The sequence below is a fragment of the Cupressus sempervirens genome, chromosome 3, assembly GCF_028749045.1.
Source record: "Cupressus sempervirens isolate cs-2001-9-10 chromosome 3, ASM2874904v1, whole genome shotgun sequence".
In the NCBI taxonomy this organism is placed as follows: domain Eukaryota; kingdom Viridiplantae; phylum Streptophyta; class Pinopsida; order Cupressales; family Cupressaceae; genus Cupressus; species Cupressus sempervirens.
In genome coordinates this window covers 740514549-740532725 of record NC_143120.1, presented here as the reverse complement: position 1 = coordinate 740532725, position 18177 = coordinate 740514549, and positions in this window count along the sequence as shown.

Genomic DNA, 18177 nt, shown 5'->3' with positions numbered 1-18177 from the left:
GTTCAATTAATTTATCACTGATTGGGTTTGGGTGCAAATTTTGGGCAAAGAAGCCACATATCGTGCCTTGATAAGGAGTAGTTAAGTTAGCATCTTGACTAGAATGGCCAGCGATGACCTTTCAACATGGTTAAGACTGCGCTATATAATTTATCAATAACTGGAAAATACCACACCTCACCTCATATCCAAAATTTTAAGCTTGTGCATTGGAGTAGAATTAGACTTTCTAAAAATCATAGATGTGCACCAATTTAAGAGTCGTTCACTAGAACCAATAAGGCACCCAGATTCAAATTTAGTTATAGATACATACAATTAGGTGAAGTTTTGAATTCGTTTCTTACAATTTGGATTTGTTATAACATTACAAGGTCATCACGATAGTAAATAAAATCATCAATCTTTATTGAAGAAGGATCTTGTGTTCATTCCATATAATTGATAGAGGAAACCTTCTTAAAATTTTAAACATACTAAAGATGGTAATCGTAGTATGGAAACAAACCTCAATGTTTAATTAAAGGACCATGCAATAATTGTTTACATTTCCACACTGTCTTTCCTTGGGAATCATGGTGTTGTGTATTACATACTTCCTCTGAAATGTAAAGGATTGCCAGTTATAATTCATGAAAAATGGCTCATTATATTTGAAGCTGGTTGACGTTGAGAAAAATCATTGTATTATGAAAAAATCAGTTGTTGTTTAGATTTTAAACTAAAAATTGTACAAGAAAAATGAGAAGTGTAGTTGTTGGATATTGGAAATGTGCCTCTTAGTTGAGATCATTGCTAAATTTGGCACCGAGTCTTGTGAAGGCAAGATCAAAATTAAGATTAAAATAGGTTAAGTTATAGGATGTTCTTAATTGTACTAGTTCTTATGGTGTTGTAAATGTTTTAGTAAATATTAGAGGTTATGTTTATGCTTACTAAGAGTACGGCTATGGTCTTATGATCTTGTGATCCCTTGTTTTTGAAGTAGCTGATAGCAACCAAAAAAAGGGGGGCCTGGCCCGAGAGAACAAAAGGCTGAGAATTCAGTTGGAGGTTATCTCTCAGTTATCTAACCTATACCAACTTTGAACATCAAAAACCATAATATGTTCAGAGCCGAATCATCATCATCCACAGTACTTAAACTGCTATGCATAGTAAACTAGATAATAAACTAGCAACATTTGAAAACAACACTGCTATTGGTCCAAGTAATCGACATATTCCTAAAACCCCATGGGGTGCAAAGTTCAGAAACATAATCATAAAAATAGTAAAAAAACACAACAGAGCCTGGGCTAGATTCCCTCTTCCTTCTCTCGGTTCCCATTCTTCTGCTCCTCAAGTGCTTCCCTTGTCGCGTCCTCCTCCTCCACTTTGATTGGTTTGTCCAGGAAGTTTTCTACTTTGGTCAAAAGTCAAAATTTATGGTAGTAAAATGTTCTATATAAAGTCAATCTGGAATGGACAAACTTAGAGTGCCAATATTTTACACAGATAAGACGGTTACAAGTAATAATGATATCTTTATAAGAGATATGACAAAAGATTTCCTTACTTGGACCTTGTTGGCTATCAAAATTTTGTGATATTGCTTTGTTAATGCATGTTTCCTAATCATGAGGTAGATTTCTTATTTTTAAATGTCCAACACTCTGTATTTACTTATCAAAATTTCTTCTTCTTCCATGAGGAATGCTATTGTATACGATCTCATTATCAAAGCATGCTTATTAGTAATCTAAGAGAACTTCATTAGGAACTTAAATATCTTTTGCTCTGACTCTTGTGTACGACATGTGAATATGTCTAAATATTGTATTTTAAAGTTCTATTAGTTTTGAAAGATAATTATTGCACATTCTTCATGATGCCTCATAGTACCATATTATGTCAGGAGGGTGTTGCTTCTAGCATTCATGAATAAATAAATATTATTAAATTTTCTCTTGCACTCTTTATACAAATTTAGAATACTAATAACTTGAATTTTTTCTTTTTGTATTTTAGGTTTCATAGTTCCATTTTGGATAATCGTAGTTAAGATCTCACTGAGTAAATTGAATGAAATTGGTTCACACTATCAGATCATATACATGGAACTATCGTGAAATAGCTAGATTTTCAATAAAAAGAGGTAATTGTAAGACTATTATGTAGTAAAGATGCAAATCGGGATGGAACCTGAGACATGCTTAGTTTATTATTTGAAACTTAAGATAGCCTAACTTACCTCCTAGATCAGTTAAAAATATCTTTATAATCTTCAAATTTTTATTGATCGATCACCAAATATCATTGGCAAAGATGAACGCTTCTACAAGTAATGTATATTCTTCATATTCAAAAGAAGACAAAAACTGAATACAAAACCCATTTAATTCTATCGTCCTTATCCCATAGACTTTGGAGAGTTCTGTATCGTGGCTTCTTTTTATAGCTTTCAATTTGTTCTCGATTTGTTTTAAATTATTATACCTCGCTTGAGTACACTTTCATTCACATATAAAAAGCTCACTAGTTTCAATCTTACTAATTTTGTAGGTAAACAGGGAATTTGATTTTTTACATTTACAAATGCCAATACTAATCGCAACCAAAAGAAATTAGACAGATATATTAAATGTGATACTTTGTCAGTCTTACATGATCCATTAAAAAGCACTAATTTTTTTATTTTATTTTTAAAAAGCATTGTATCTTACAAATTTTGAGCTATGCATCATAGAAGATATATGAAATAATATTTTTTACCCTATTCCTGATTTCTCGTTTTCATTGTCACGGGTTTATTTCATTTTGAAACAAATCTAACTTGCATTTGATAGCATTTTTAATCTACAGTAGCTTCATGCAACAATCTATTTTTTGCAATGATTTTAGAATTTCATAGAAGATATATGAATAATATTTTTTACCCTATTCCTAATTGCTCGTTTCATCGTCACCGGTTTAGTTCATTTCAAAATAAACCTAACTTGAATTTGATAGCAGTTTTAATCTACACTAGCTTCAAGAAAAAATCTATGAAATTTTGCAATAATTTAATAATTTCCACTATCGATAACTATTTGCAATCAATGATCTGAGAAGGCGCATATTACCACATGCTGAGCAGGAACTGGGCATTTTACCACATGTGAACCTTGAACTAGTCTCACCATTTGACATTTTTTATGCTGCCATGAAATGTACCCTACAAATGGTCACCTATCAAGTATTAAATAATTAACTTCTAGGTGATTATGGGACAAAAGTACAAAATTGTGTCACCTTTCATGCTGAGATATCAGAATGATTGAATTTGAGTATTTCTCTCTAAAAATCAATTTTGCTCAAACATATGATCTAGATAAATTCATTATAGCTAAGCTGTATATGGTCTCACACTTTTCCAATTGGAAATGCATGTTTTATACTAGTTTGTATCCAATTACTAAAGAAATAAAAGTATTTCAGAAAAATAACGTTTCAATAACTCTTACTATTTTTTATGATTTTTTTTAATAACCTATAGAACACCATTTTATAGAGCTCAAAGTCAAGGATATTCTCATATAGAGTTTTTAACTTATTTTAATTAGATATTGCATATTGTAATTAAAATTTCTACAAGCACGTATTTTAACACTCAAAAATATATCAATTTTGAGAAAGAAAAAATATTAAATCATATTAAAAAATTGAAAATCATATGATGTTCTAGAGGAGAGAAATTCCTCTTCTAGAATGTATAATTTTTCTTCTGGTTAGAATAGATTTGTTTTGAAAAATGTGGTGGGAGATGGAGGCTATCGATTTCAGGTGAGTTGAAATTTGAATCATTATAAAAGAGAAAATATAGGTCTAAAGACAATTTTATTTTTTATTGTTCTAGCTATGTATGTTATCTATAACATAGTCTGAGATCAAAGGGAAATGAGTTTATTTCCATATAGTTTTTTTGGTGGGAACTAGACCCCTAATTTTCATCATTTTTCAACACCTAAAACATCAATTCTTATTCCAAATAATTATAAAAAATTATAATCCTAAACTTCATCCATTTCTACGCATTTCATTAGTTTGCTTCATTTTCAAATTCTCAATAATAATACCATTCTTATGTCATTAAAGGTGAACAGTCATACTTTTGTTAGCCTTTTCCTTTACAAAAGGGTGACACGGGTTTGTGCTTTTACTCTATGTTTATGTGTTGATGTGCAGAAAAGTAAAGAAAAGTAAACTATGAGTTGTTAATCCCTCTCCCTTAGTATGCCATTAAAATGATGCAAATGTTAAGTATATACTTAACATCAAAAACTTTAGTCCCTCAACTTGTATCTACATCTTAATATTGTATAGAATAATAGAGTTGGTGATCTATGTATTTTTTCATTTTACTCAATGAAAGACGTTCAATTAATTTATCACTGATTGGGTTTGGGTGCAAATTTTGGGAAAAGAAGCCACATATCGTGCCTTGATAAGGAGTAGTTGTGTTAGCATCTTGACTAGAGTGGCCAACAATGACCTTTCAACATGGTTAAGACTGCGCTATATAATTTATCAATAACTAGAAAATACCACACCTCACCTCATATCCAAAATTTTAAGCTTGTGCATTGGAGTAGAATTAGACTTTCCAAAAATCATAATGTGCACCAATTTAAGAGTCGTTCACTAGAACCAATAAGGCACCCAGATTCAAATTTAGTTATAGATACATAAAATTAGGTGGAGTTTTGAATTTGTTTCTTACAATTTGGATTTTTTATAATGTTACAAGGTCATCACAACAGTAAATAAAATCATCAATCTTTATTGAAGAAGTATCTTTTATCAATGGCTAACCTAGACATCACTTTGGTCTTTTTCACCTTAGAAGGCTTCTGAAGGAAACTAGAGATCACATCAAATGGAGGTAGAATCATTTGAACAACTTTCTTCTTCTTCTTAATATTGTTCTAGAACCATGAATGTGTAGTATTTGAAACTTGCACATCGCCTATTATATTTTCAGCAATCATCATTAAATCTTCTGAATTAGATAATTGATTATCCAGCTGTGTGATGTTTATTAATGATATCTCAGGAGGAGAGAGACTCAAATGAGGGATTGCTACATCATGAGAGGATGTAATGGGAATGTGTGGTTCAACGGCTTGGGGAGTTCCTTGATCCTTCATATTAGGCTCATTTCCTTCCTGATTTGATCTAGTAGATTTATTTTTCATCTTTGTCCTCCTCTTTTTGACTGTAAACTTAGCTGGATGATTTAGATCTTAATCTTGATCTGGAATACTTGCATCTAATTGTTGCATTCCTTTAATGCCATTCGAGATGATTGTCCTTGATTGCCTCTTCTCTCCCTACTTTGGAATTCAACAGCTGCCCTTTCTACTTTGACTTTATTGACCCAATCTCTTGTCCTTTTAAGAACAAAGGCAATCCTTTCTTTTAAGTTTTTTAACTCCGGAATTGACCAATCAATAGGAGGGAGATCTAGCAATTCGATTTTCTCATAGTAGAAAGGATCAACCAAGGAAACCTCATTATCATCTACACCTATCACATCAATATCCAGCTTGAAGTCTATTACCTGCCTCACTGTAAGCCGCATCCAATCTCTCTTCCTGACTTCAAAATCATTTTCACAATCCTCCCAAAAGTCCTCTAGAGACGGGAAGTGACCAAGATTGGGATTTAAGTTTAACTCATTCACTGCATAGCCCTTACTATCATAAGGGAAACGCATCGTATAAGGATGCAAATTTATTGTGGCAATAGATCTTTCTATATTCCGAGCATCTGATGTGGTATCACAACTATAATATCTGATGCTGATAGGAAAAGGTATTTCATCTATCCTCCAATTCCTGCAAAGTTTATTGATTTGACTTATTTGCTTGAACATTTCAATCAAGACCAATTTATCATCAACAAATCTAGGTAGCATTAGTGGACACCCATCATAGGCAGCTAATCTGATATAAGTAAACTTTAGGAACTGTATGAAAACACTTCCATATTTTTGTACTTTCATTGCTGCTTCTAGTGAAATTCTGACCCCGATATTCCCTTGAATTTCTCTTATAGTCAGCATTGTAAACGCATCATTCACTCTTCTAAAATGGTGCACGCTATTGTCACACTGAATATGAGGAAGATGATTGTAAATGAGAGTCACATCATTATAGATACCCTGTCGATTAAGTCCTGGCCAACTTTTGGTACTTGTAATAGCATAGAAAAGGTATGAAGTCATGTAGAAGTAGTCATTTTCTTGAAGACCCATGAGTTGTCTATACAGTGAGTTATTGATAATTTCAACCCAATCAATGTTTTACTTCCCTTCGCAGACCATGTTAATAAACAGGAACATCCAACCTTCAAACTCATGTGAATCTTGAAGTCCAACTGTCCTACTTAATAGAGTTACCATGTTTGCTATGTCTTCTTTTAGCAATGATCTATGAATGGATTTGGCCAGTTGAGATTTCCCTTTCCTTGGTTGCAAGAGCCATGACTTGGCAACAATGTTCAAACACTGAGTTTGATTCGAGATAAAGTACTCCTTATACTTAACATCAAAAACTTTAGTCCCTCAACTTGTGTCTACATCTTAATATTGTATAGAATAATAGAGTTGGTGATCTATGTATTTTTTCATTTTACTCAATGAAAGACGTTCAATTAATTTATCACTGATGGGGTTTGGGTACAAATTTTAGGCAAAGAAGTCACATATCATGCCTTGACAAGGAGTAGTTATGTTAGCATCTTGACTAGAATGGCCAACGATGACCTTTCAACATGAATAAGACTGCGCTATATAATTTATCGATATCTGGAAAATACCACACCTCACCTCATATCCAAAATTTTAAGGTTGTGCATTGGAGTAGAATTAGACTTTCTAAAAATCATAGTTGTGCACCAAGTTAAGAGTCATTCACTAGAACCAATAAGGCACCCAGATTCAGATTTAGTTATAGATACATACGATTAGGTGGAGTTTTGAATTTGTTTCTTACAATTTGGATTTGTTATAATGTTACAAGGTCATCACGATAGTAAATAAAATCATTAATCTTTATTGAAGAAGGATCATTATGTGTTCATTCCATATAATTGATAGAGGAAACCTTCTTAAAAATTTTAACATACTAAAGATGGTAACCGTAGTATGGAAACAAACCTCAAACTTTAATTAAAGGACCATGCAATAATTGTTTACATTTCCACACCGTCTTTCCTTGCGAATCATGGTGTTGCATATTACATACTTCCTCTGAAATGTAAAGGATTGCCAATTATAATTCATGAAAAATGTCTCATTGTATTTGATGTCGGTTGATGTTGAGAAAAATATTTGTATTATGAAAAAATCAATTGTTGTTTAGATTTTAAACTGAAAATTGTACAAGAACAATGAGAAGTGTAGTTGTTGGATATTGGAAATGTGCCTCTTAGTTGAGATCACTGCTAAATTTGGTACTGAGTCTTGTGAAGGAAAGATCAAAATTAGGATTAAAATGGGTTAAGTTATAGGATGTTCTTAATTTTACTAGTTCTTATGGTGCTGTAAATGTTTCAGTAAATATTAGAGGTTGTGTTTATGTTTACTAAGAGTATAGCTATGATCTTATGATCTTGTGATCCCTTGTTTTTGAAGTAGTTGATAGCACACAAAAAAATGAGGGCCTGGCCCCAGAGAATAAAAGGCTGAGAATTCAGCTGGAGGTTATCTAACCTATACCAACTTTAAACATCAAAAACCATAATATGCTCAGAGCCGAATTTTCATCAGCCACAGTCGTAGGATATCATTTAACCCAATTCAACCCATTGGAATACAACATGTATGTCCCTAGGGATCCTACAAACCCTATGAATGTATTTTGTTATGTAATAGGTCAAAATTTGTCATGGCATTCCCTATGACCCCTTTTTACCAATTATAACACATCATGTATGTCCCTAGGGATCTTAGGTGTCGTAGGAACATACATCATGTGTTTGAATGGGCCAAAATTTTGACCCATTAAATGATAGCATATGTTGATAGGGGTCCTATAACCCCTAGAAAAATATATCATGTGTTCAAATGAATCGAAAGGGGTCATAGAGTACCCCATGATCCCTTTCAATATATAATATGACAATATATGTTGTTAGGGGTCCTAGAAACCCTAAGGACATAAATAATGTGTTTAAATAGGTTGAAAGGGGTCATAGAGTAACCTATGACCCATTTTGACCCATTAAATGACGACATATGTCTCTATGGGTGCTAGGACACCTAGAGACATATTATAATCATTTATATGAGTTGAAAGGCGTCATAGGCTAAGATATCCTATGACCCTTTTCGACACATTTTATTACAACATATGTCTCTAGGGGTCCTAAAATCCCTACAGACATATTATAATAGTTTATATGGGTTGAAAATATAGGATAACCTATTATCCCTTTCAACATATTTCATTACAACATATGTCTCTAGGTGTCATAGGACCCCTAGGGACATATTACAATTATTTCTATCATTTAAAAACGGTCATTGTATAACCTATGACCCCTTTCCACACATTTCATTACAGCATAAGTCTTTAGGGGTCCTAGGACCGCTAGAGACGTATTATAATCGTTTATTTGGATCGAAAGGGGTCAGAGGATAACCTGTGACCCCTTTCAACATGTTTCATTAAAACATTTCTCTAGGGTTCCCAAGACTACTAAGGACATATTTTAATCATTTATATGGGTGAAAAGGGATTATAAGATAACCTATGACCCCTTTCGACACAATTCATGAAAACATATGTCTCTAGGGGTCCTAGGAACCTAGGAACATATTATAATCATTTATATGGGTCGAAAGGGGCCCTTTTCGACACATCTCATGACAACATATATCTCTAAGGGTCCCAAGACTCCTAAGGACATATTAGAATCATTTATATGAGTCGAAACGGGTCATAGGAAAACCTATAACCATTTTTGACACATTTCACTACAACATATGTCTCTAGTGGTACCAAGACCACTAGGAACCCCCTAAGGACATATTATAATCATTTATATGGGTCAAAAGGGGTCACAAGATAACCTATGACCCCTTTCGACACATTTCATGAAAATATATGTCTCCAGGGATCCTATGAACCCTAGGGACATATTATAATCATTTATATGGGTCGAGAGGAGTCAGAGCATAACCTATGAGCCCTTTTGACAAATTTCATGGCAACATATGTCTCTAGAGGTCCTAGGACCCTTAGAGACATATTAGAATCATTTATATGGGACGAAAGGGGTCATAGGATAACCTATGACCCCTTTCGACATATTTCATTACAACATCTATCTCTAGGGCTCGTAGGACCCCTAGGGACATATTATAATAATTTATATGGGTCAAAATGGGCCACAAGATGTCCTATGAACCCCTTTGACACATTTCATTAAAACATATGTCTCTAGGAGTCCTAGGACCCCTAGGGACATATTATAATTATTTATATGGGTCGAAAGGGTTCATAGGAAAACTTGTGACCTTTTTTGACATATTTCATTACAACATATGTCTCTATAGGTCCTAAAACCCATAGGGACATATTATAATTATTTATATGGATCAAAAGAAGTCATAAGATAACCTTATGACCCCTTTCGACATGTTTCATGACAACATATGTATCTATGAGTCTCAAGTCTCCTAGGGACATATTATAAGCATTTATATGGGTCGAAAGGGACCCTTTCGACAGATTTCATGACAACATGTCTCTAGGGGTCTCAGGACCCCTAGAGACATATTAGAATTATTTATATGGGTTGAAAGGGGTCATAGGATAACCAACAACCCATTCGACATATTTCATGAAAACATATGTCTCTAGGGATCATAGGACCCCTAAGGACATATCATAATCATTTCTATGATTTGAAAGGGGTCATAGTATAACCTATGACCCCTTTCAACACATTTCATTAAAACATATGTCTCTAGGCATTTTAGAACCCTTGGGTGCATATTATTATTATTTATATGGGTTGAAAGGAGTCATAGGATAACCTTATGACTTCTTTTGACATGTTCCATGACAACATATGTCTCTAGGTCTCCTAAGACTCTTAGGAATATATTATAATCATTTATATTGGTCAAAAGGGGCAATGAGATAACCTGTGACCCCTTTCGACACATTTCATTACAACATATCTTTTTAGGGGAACATGACCCCTATGGACATATTACAATCATTTATATAGATCAAAAGAGGTCATAGGAAAACCTATGACCCCTTTCGACACACTTTATAATAACATATGTCTCTAGGGGTCCTAGAACCCTTAAGGACATATTATAATCATTTATATGGGTCAAAAGAGGTCATGGGATAACCTATGACCCCTTTCAACACATTTCATGAGAACATATGTTTGTAGGGGTCCCAGGACCCTAAGAACATACTATAATCATTTATATGGATCGAAAGGGGTCATAGGATAACCTATAACCCTTTTCGACATATCTCATGACAACATATGTCTCTAGGGGTCCTAGGATCCCTAGAGACATTTTAAAAACGTTTATATGGGTTGAAAGGAGTCAGGATAACCTATGAACCCTTTCGATACATTTCATGGCAACATATGTCTCTAGGGGTCCCAGGACAACTAAGGACATATTAGACTCATTTATATGGGTCGAAAGGGGTCATAGGATAACCTATGTCCCCTTTCAACATATTTCATTACAGCATATGTCTCTAGGGGTCATAGGACCCCTAAGGACATATAATAATCATTTTTTTGGTTTAAAAGGGGTCATAGTATAACCTATGACCCCTTTTGACATATTTTATTACAGCATATGTCTGTAGGGGTCTTAGGACCTATAGAGACATATTATAATTGTTTATATGGGTTGAAAGCAGTCATAAGATAACCTTATAACCCCTTTCAAAATGTTTCATCACAACATATGTCCTGAAGGGTCTTAGGACTCTTAAGAACTTATTATAATCATTTATATAGGCCAAAATAGGTCATAGGATAACCTATGACCCCTTTCGACACATTTCATGACAACATATGTCTTTAGGGGTCCCAAGACCCTTACAGACATATTATAATTATTTATATGGGTTGAAAGGGTTCATAGGATAACCTATGACCCCTTTCCACATATTTCATTACAACATATGTCACTAAGGGTCCCAAGATCCTAAGGGACATATTATAATCATTTATATGGGTTAAAAGGTGTCATAGGATAACATATGATCCCTTGCGACACATTTTATTACATATCTTCAGGGGTCGTAGGACCCCTAGGGACATATTATAATCATTTATATGGGTCGAAATGGGCCATAGGATGTCCTATGACCCTTTCCAACACATTTCATTACAACATATGTCTCTAAGGTCCTAGGACCCCTAGGGACATATTATAATTGTTTATATGGGTCGAAAGGTGTCATAAGATAACTTATGACCCCTTTCGACACATTCCATTACAACATATGTCTCTGGAGGTCCTGGGACGCCTAGGAACATATTATAATTGTTTATATGGGTCAAAAGCGGTCATAGGATAACCTATGACCCCTTTTGATACATTTTATGGCAACATATGCCTGTAGGGGTCCTAGAACCCCTAGGGACATATTAGAATTGTTTATATGGGTCAAAAGAGGTCATAGAATAACCTATGACCCCTTTCGACATATTTCATGACAACATATGTCCATAGGAGTTCCAAGTCCCCTAGGGACATATTATAAATATTCATATGGGTTGAAAAGATTTGACACATTTCATAATAACATGTCCCTAAAGGTCTTAGGACCCTTAAGGACATATTAGAATCATTTATATAGGTCGAAAAGGGTCATAGGATAACCTATGATCTCATTCAACATATTTCATTACAACATATGTCTCTAAGAATCATAGGACCCCTAAGAACATATTATAATCATTTCCATAGTTTGAAACGGGTCATAATATAACCTACATTTCATTACAACATATGTCTCTAGGGGTCTTAGGACCCCTACGGACATATTATAATTGTTTATATGGGTCGAAAGGAGTCATAAGATAACCTTATGACCCCTTTTGACATGTTTCATGACAACATATGTCCCTAGGTCTCCTACTACTCTTAGGTACATATTATAATCATTTCTAAGGGTCAAAAAGGGGTCATGGGATAACCGATAACCCCTTTCGACACATTTCATTACAACATATGATTTTATTGGAACAGGACCCCTAGGGACATATTATAATCATTTATATGGGTCGAAAGGGGTCATAAGAAAACCTATGATCCGTTTCGACACATTTCATTACAACATATGTCTCTAGGGGTCCTGAGACCCCTAGGGACATATTATAATCATTTATATGGGTAAAAAAGGGTCATAAGATAACCTATGACCCCTTTCAACACATTTCATGACAACATATGTCTCTAAAGGCCACAGGACCCTAGGAACATATTATAATCATTTATATGGGTCCCCTTTCAACACATTTCATGACAACATATGTCTTTAGGGGTCCCAGAACCCCTAGGGACATATTAGAATTGTTTATATGGGTCGAAAGGGGTCATAGGATAACCTATGACCCCTTTCGACATATTTTATTACAACATGTCTCTAGGGGACACAAGACCCCTAAGCACATATAATAATCATTTATATGATTTCAAATAGTTTTTAACACATTTCATTACAACATATGTCTCTAAGGGTCCCAAGACCCCTAGGGACATATTAGAATCATTTATATGGGTTGAAAGGGGTCATAGGATAACCTTATGACCCCTTTCGATATGTTTCATAATGACATATGTCCCTAAGATTCTCAGGTCCCCTAAGGACATATTATAAATATTTATAACACATTTCATGATAATGTAAGGAAACTCAGGTGCGAAAACAGCTTCCTACACTAATCTCTTAAGGAAAGTATGGTGCAAATCTTTTTAAAAACTTTTCACTTACAGATTTGTAAACAACAACAATATTGCGGCCAACAATGCATACATAAAAATAGATAGAGAAAGAAACACATAACACAAAGATTTGCCAGTGGAAAAAAACCTTTCGGTAAAACAACCCCACCCCTCCAGAACCTGCACAATGTATTATCTTCAACAAAAGGTTACAATACACTTGTAGTGCAAGCTCAACAGTGACAATAGAAGACTCCAATAGCAACTCACAGTACCAACAATACACTCTCACGCATCACTACTCTTCATAACCCTAGAAAATGCTTATAACATGCGCTTCACTTTAGGGCTACTCCCAAAGATAAACTGCATTAGGGTTTTACCATTCTCCGAGAAAATAGGAACCCTAACCCCACTATTGGGGTAGAGTGTACAATACTCCAATTTATCATTTGCCACATGTCTTCACCTATCATTTAATCTTCCTAACATAGCTCTTACGTGTCATAGGAATCTATCATAGCCGTTTTAGCCATGATCTCCTTACACACAATTCAAAATGTCGACACATCAACATTATTTGCAAGAATTACATTTTACAAAACAAATAATAAGAATAGGAATTATACAAGGTTGAGACACCTTATTCTTAATAGATAACATATGTCTCTAAGGGTCCTAAGACCCCTAGGGACATATTAGAATCATTTATATGGGTCGAAAGGGGTCATAGGTCATCCTATGACCCCGTTCGACATATATCATTACAACATTTGCCTCTAGGGATCATATGACCCCTAGGGACATATTATAATCATTTCTATAGTTTGAAAGGGGTCATAGGATAACCTACGACCCCTTTCGACACATTTCATTACAATATATGTCTCTAGGGTTCTTAGAATCCCTGGTGACATATTATAATTGTTTATATGGGTCGAAAAGAGTCATAGGATAACCTTATGACCCCTTTCGATATGTTTCATGACAACACATGTCCCTAAGTCTCCTACGACTCCTACGTATATATAATAACCATTTATATGGGTTAAAAGGGATCATGGGATAACTGATGACTCTTTTTGACACATTTTATTACAACATATGTTTTAAAAGAAACAGGACCCCCAGGGACATATTATAATCATTTATATGGGTCAAAATGAGTCATAGGACAACCTATGACCTCTTTCGACACATTTCATTACAACATATGTCGCTAGGGGTCTACGGACCCCTAGGGACATATTATAATCATTTATATGGGTCAAAAGGGGTCATAAGATAATCTCTGACCACTTTTAACACATTTCATGACAACATATGTCTCTAAGGGTCCTAGGACCCCAGGAACATATTATAATTATTTATATGAGTCAAAAGGGGTCATAGGATAACTTTGACCCTTTTCGACACATCTCATAACAACATATGTATCTAGGGGTCCCAAGACCCTTAAGGACACATTAGAATCATTTATATGAATCGAAAGAGGTCATAGGATAACCTATGAACCCTTTCGATACATTTCATTACAAACACATGTCTCTAGGGGTCCCAGGACACCTATGGACATATTATATCATTTATAAAGGTTAAAAGGGGTCATAGGATAACCTATGACTCTTTTCGACATATTTCATTACAACATATGTCTCTAGGGGTCATAGGACCCATAGAGACATATTATAATATTTTTTGGGTTTGAAAAAGGTCATAGTATAACCTATAACCCCTTTTGACACGTTTCATTACAACATATGTCGATAGGAGTCTTAGGACCCCTAGGGACATTATAATCATTTATATGGGTTGAAAGCAGTCATAGGATGACCTTATGATCCCTTTCGACATTTTTCATGACAACATATGTGCCAAGGAGTCCTAAGACTCCTAAGAACTTATTATAATCAGTTATATGGGTTGAAATAGGTGATAAGATAACCTATGACCCGTTTCAACACATTTCATGACAACATATGTCTCTAGGGGTCCGAAGACCCATAAGGACATATTAGAATCATTTATATGGGTTGAAAGAGTTCATAGGATAACTTATGACCACTTTCGGCATATTTCATTACAACATATTAGGGACATATTATAATCATTTATATGAATTAAAAGACGTCATAGGATAATCTATGATCCCTTTCGACACATTTCATTACAACATATGTTTCCATGAGTCATAGGACCACTAGGGACATATTATAATCATTTATATGAGTCGAAATGGGCCATAAGATGTCCTATGACCCCTTTTGACACATTTTATTACAACATATGCCTCTAGGGGTCCTAAGACCCGTAGGAACATATTATAATTGTTTATATAGGTCAAAAGGTGTCATAAGATAACTTATGACCTCTTTTGACACATTTCATTGCAACATATGTCTCTAGGGGTCCTAGGACCCCTACAGACATATCATAATCATTTATATGAGTCAAATAGACGCATTTAATGACAACATATGTCTCTAGGAGTCGCAAGACCCCTAGAGACATATTAGAATTCTTTATATAGGTTGAAATGGGTCGTAGGATAACCTATGACCCATTTCGACACATTTCATTACAACATATGTCTCTAAGGGACATAAGATCCCAAGGGACATAGCTTTGAAAGGGATCATACTATAACCTATGACCCCTTTCGACACATCTCACTACAACATGTCTCTAGGGACCCCAGGACCCCTAGGGACATATTAGAATCGTTTATATGAGTCGAAAGGGGTCGTACAATAACCTATGACCTCTTTTGACACATTTTATAACAACATATGTCTCTATGGGTTCCAAGACCCCTAGGGACATATTAGAATCATTTATATGGGTCAAAAGGGGTCATAAGGTAACGTATGACACTTTTCGACATATTTCATTACAACATATGTCTATAGGGGACATAAGACCTTTAGGGACATATTATAAGCATTTTTATGGTTTGAAAGGGTTTATAATATAATCTAAAGCCCCTTTAAACACATTTCATGACAATTTATGTCTCTAAGGATTCCAGGACCCCTAAGGACATATTAGAATCATTTATATGGGTTGAAATGAGTCATAGGATAACCTATGACCCCTTTTGACCAATTTCATTACAACATGTCTCCAGGGGTCCTAAGACCCCTAGGGACATATTATAATCATTTATATGGGTTGAAAGGGGTCATAGGATAACCTATGACCCCTTTCGACACATTTCATTACAACATATGTCTCTAGGGGTCATATGACTCTTAGGGATATATTATAATCATTTATTTGGGTCGAAATAGGCCATTGAATGTCCTATAAACCCTTTTGACACATTTCATTACAACATATGTCTTTAGGCATCTTAGGACCCCTAAGGACATATTATAATTGTTTGTATGGGTTGAAAGACGTCATAGGATAATTTATGACCACTTTCGACATATTTCATTACAAAATATGTCTCTAGGAATCCTAGGACCCCTAGGGAGATATTATGATTATTTATATGAGTTGAAAGGGGTTATAGGATATCTTATGACTCATTTCGACACGTTTCAGGACAACACGTCTCTAGGGGTCCCAAGAACCCTATGGACATATTAAAATCATTTATATGGTTCGAAAGGGGTAATAGGATAACCTATGACCTCTTCTAACATATTTCATTACAACATGTCTCTAGGGAACATAGGACCCCTAGGGGCATACTATAATCATTTATATAGTTTGAAAGGCATCATAGTATAACCTATAACGTCTTTCAACACATTTCATTACAACATGTCTCTACGGGTCCCAGGACCCCTAGGGACATATTAGATTCTTTTATATGGGTCGAAAATGGTCATAATTTTCAACACATTTCATTGCAACATATGCGTCTAGAGGTCCCAATACCCCTAGGGACCCCCTAGGACATATTATAATCATTTATATGGGTTAAAAGGGCTCATAGAATAACCTATGACCCCTTTCAACACATTTCATGACAATATATGTCATTGGGGGTCCTAGGACCTTTAGAGACTTATTATAATCATTTATATGGGTCAAAAAATTTCATAGGATAACCTATGACCCCTTTCGACACATTTCATGACAACATATGTCTCTAGGGGTCCTGGGACCCCTAGGGACATATTAGAATCATTTATATGCATCGAAAGGAGTCCTAAGATAATCAATGACCCATTTTGACACATTTTGCTACAACATATGTCTTGAGGTGTCATAAGAGCCCTAGGGACATATTATAATCATTTATATGGGTCGAAATGGGCCATAGAATGTGTTGTGAGCCCTTTTGACACATTTCGTTAGAACATGTCTTTAGGGTTCCTGCGATCCTTAGGGACATATTATAATTGTTTATATGGGTTGAAAGTTGTCATAGGATAACTTATGACCCCTTTTGACACATTTAGTTACAACATGTCTTTAGGGGTCTTAGGACCCCTAAGGACATATTATAATCATTTATATGGGTTGAAAAGGGTCATAGGATAACCTATGACCACTTTTAATACATTTTATGACAACATGTCTCTAGCGGTCCCAAGACCCTTAGGGACATTTTAAAATCATTTATATGAGTGGAAAGGGGTCACAGGATAACCTATTCCATGACCACTTTCAACATATTTCATTACAACATATGTCTCTGAAGGACATAGGACCCCTATGGACATATTATAATCATTTTTTTGATTTGAAAGTAGTCGTAGTATAACCTATAACCCCTTTCGACACATTTCATGACAACATATCTTTAGGGATATTATAATTGTTTATATGAGTTGAAAGGGGTCATATGATAACCTATGACCCCTTTCAACACATTTCATTACAACATATGTCTATAGGGGTCCTAAGACCCATAGGGACATATTATAATTATTTATATGGGTTAAAAGGGGTCATAGGATAACGTATGAACCCTTTTGACACATTTCATTACAACATATGTCTCTAGGGGACGTAAGACCCCTAAGGACATATTATAATCATTTATATGGGTCGAAATGGGCCATAAAATGTCCTATGACCCCTTTCAACACATTTCATTACAACATATGTCTATAGGTGTCTTAGGACCCCTAGGGATATATTATAGTTATTTATATGGGTTAAAAGGGGTCATAGGATAACTTATAATCCCTTTGGACACATTTCATTGCAAAATATGTCTCTAGGGGTCCTCGGACCCCTATGGACATATT